This window comes from Mobula birostris, chromosome 5, assembly GCF_030028105.1.
Source record: "Mobula birostris isolate sMobBir1 chromosome 5, sMobBir1.hap1, whole genome shotgun sequence".
NCBI lineage: Eukaryota > Metazoa > Chordata > Chondrichthyes > Myliobatiformes > Myliobatidae > Mobula > Mobula birostris.
The window spans coordinates 123,105,973-123,109,083 of NC_092374.1; positions in this window are offsets into that span (position 1 = coordinate 123,105,973).

Sequence of the window (3,111 nt, forward strand, 5' to 3'; positions counted from 1 at the left end):
TCCTAAATAAAAAAAATTGAAAATTCTCTGAATCTCAAGCAGCATCTACGAAGGTATATTATATTGCTTTCATGCTTGGTATGCTTTTAGTGCAAATGCCCAAAAATTGGGAGCATAGTGGACTGCTAGGAAGGTTATCAAAGTTTGCAGCGGGATCAGGACCAGATGGAAAAATATGCTGGGAAAAAGGCAGTTGGAATTAATGCAGACAAGTATGCAATAGGACAAACTAGGGTAGTACTTACATAGTGAACAATAGGACACTGAGAAATGTGGTAGAATAAAGGGATCTTGGAATACAGATCCATAATTCTTTGAAAGTGGTGTGAAGAGAGCTTTTGGCACATTGTTCTTCATAAATCACAAAGTATTGAGTACAGAGGTTGGGATGTTATGCTAAAATTGTATATGACATTGGTGATGTCAAATTTGGAGTATTGTTGCAATTCTGGTCTCCTACCTACAGGAAAGATATCAATAAATTTGAAACAGTACAGATAAAATTTACAAAGATGTTGCCAGGAGTTGAGGACTGGAGTTATAGGGAAAGCTTGAATAGATCAGGACTTTATTCTCTGGAGCATAGGAGAATGAGAAGTCAAGATTGTTTAATGTCATTTTCTGTACACAAGTGTAAGAAGAATGAAATAATGTTACTCCAGATCCAATACAACAGAACAAATAATAATAACAAAAATACACAATAAATATAAATATGTAAGATCGCTTATACGTGTAGGTTGATAGTATGTCCATAAAGCGACGCTAGTCTGTACATAAGGTGACTTACAGGAGATAATAAAGTAGTGGTGGAATTAGTGGGTGGAGGTGTTAATCAGCCTTACTGCTTGGGGAAAGTAACTGTTTTTGAATCTCATGGTACTGGGCATGGATGATGCATAGCCTCCTTCCTGATGGGAATGGGACAAACAATCCATGAGCAGGGTGTGGTATGAGATCCTTTATGAAGTTACTGGACCTTTTTCAGCATCTTTCTCTTAGTATGAAAGTATACAGAATTATGAGTAAATACAATCAGGCTTTTTTCCACAGAGGTTAAATAAGACTAGAACTAGAGGTCATACAGTATATTAAGAGTGAAAGATGAAATATTTAGTGGCATCCTGAGGGGGAGCTTCTTCACTCAGAGGGTAGTTCGAGTGTGGAACGAGCTTTCAAAGGAGTGGTGAATGCGGGTTTATTTCAACATTTAAAAGAATTTTGAGTGGGAGAGGTATAAAGGTCTATGATCCAGGTGTGGAACATTGCAAATAGGCAAGATAACAGTTTGGAATGGACTAGATTTGCCGAAGGGCCTACTTGTGCGCTCTATGACTCTGCCTCTGAATAAATTCCATCTCGTAATTATTTGTTTTTGCCTAATCAGGTTCTAGGCTGTAGGGCTTTTTAGTCTTGATGTAATTCAGGAATGTCATGCACTGTCAACTGTGACTTTTTCTTCCATCAGTTTTCCCACCACTGCAAGTTGTTTAAGCTTCTCTTTCCTCAGTACATTTCCCAGAAATTCCAGTTGCCATCCCCTGATATTGGCTCTCTTCTTATTTTGGCTTCCTCGTTTGTTACTGTGACCTTCCATGATATTTTCATCATTCTTCTTAAAAAGCACATTTCTGCAGCTTTGAGTCTTCCCTCATTTTCCTCTGATATTGTCCTAAATTCACTTCCATATGTTAGTGTGGATCACTTCTGAAGTACCTGTGAAATGACTTTCTCTTACAAATCAAGTAGATTACAGACACAGATTTTGAACAAAAGAAACTGGAGGAACTCAACATGCAAGCAGTATCTACAAGGGGAAATGGGCAGTCAAAGTTTGGGTGTCTCTATCTTCCTCTGAACTGCTTGATATCAGGATTAATGAACAGCCCGTTATTCTTCGAAGACCTGTCTAAATAATGTCATAATGGAGTTGGTTCTATCATCATCATTGTTATGTACTATGTTGCATGACATAAGTGATCATAGTCTTCCATCTATCTTTAAGAGTTCTAATAAGCACTTCAAAACTTCTGCCTGTCTAACCCTTGATGAACTCATGAATGTCATGTGCTGTCAATCGTGACTTTTTCTTCCACCAGTTTTTCCTTTTGCTGCAAGAAGTTCGAACTTCTTTTTCCTTTGTAAATGCCCCAGTTCCATTGGTTCCAGTGGTTCTAAATTCATTTCCACTTCAGCACTTGATGATGGTTGGTTATCTGTCATATCCGATGGTGACAGTTAGATTTGTATGGTTCTGTTGTGTGTTCACAGGTGGCTGCTGAGTCCAAGTTATGAGCATCATAGATGTCCACAATAAGGACATGAAAACTCTGCTGGATCTGGAAGTGGAGACGCTTCTTTTGCCTTCCTTCTTGGTCGCGCAGCGGTTAGTAAGCACTTAAGTCTAGTCTCAATCCCTGGTTAGCTTTTTACATTGTTTTGCAGGTAAGCCTCTCATCCTTGTAGAGGTTTTTGAGTACTTCTCTAACTGACATAATTTGCTCTAATATTTTGTTGCGATCAATGTGTAACGTATGCTTCACTTGCTGATTCCAGCAAAATTTGTGTTAACCATCCTCTGAAACTGCTAGAGCTATCAGCACTCCTGGGCTGACTGCTCACTCTACTCTGGGCCTCCTGTACTCCCTATCTCATCTTGCATTCCCTCTTCCACCAAGGCCTCCAATGGAACATCTGAAAATGGCTGAGTCCACTTCCTCCTTTATTGTGTCATAAACAGAAATGCATCAATTTCAGAATTACTGCAACTGCAGTAAACTAATACCTTTCCAAATACTCACAATATTGTTTAAACAATGTTGCTGCCTGCTTTGTACCAAATACATTGTCATTTATTGTGATTGCAGTGCCTGTTTTGGAAAGCTATTCAGTTTAGTTCCATAATCTCCAATTTACACTTTGGTTTGACCTGTAAAGCAACCTCATGGTATTCTTGATTGGTTTGATTTAATATAAGGCTCTCTGTTGCTCAGGCTCAACCATGTCCTAGTGTCCAGATATTCATGTCAGGGCAGTACGATATGGAGAGCAAGCTGTTCTCCATGTAGCAAGCTCCCCCTCTCCATGCATCTGATGAACCCAAAGGAACGG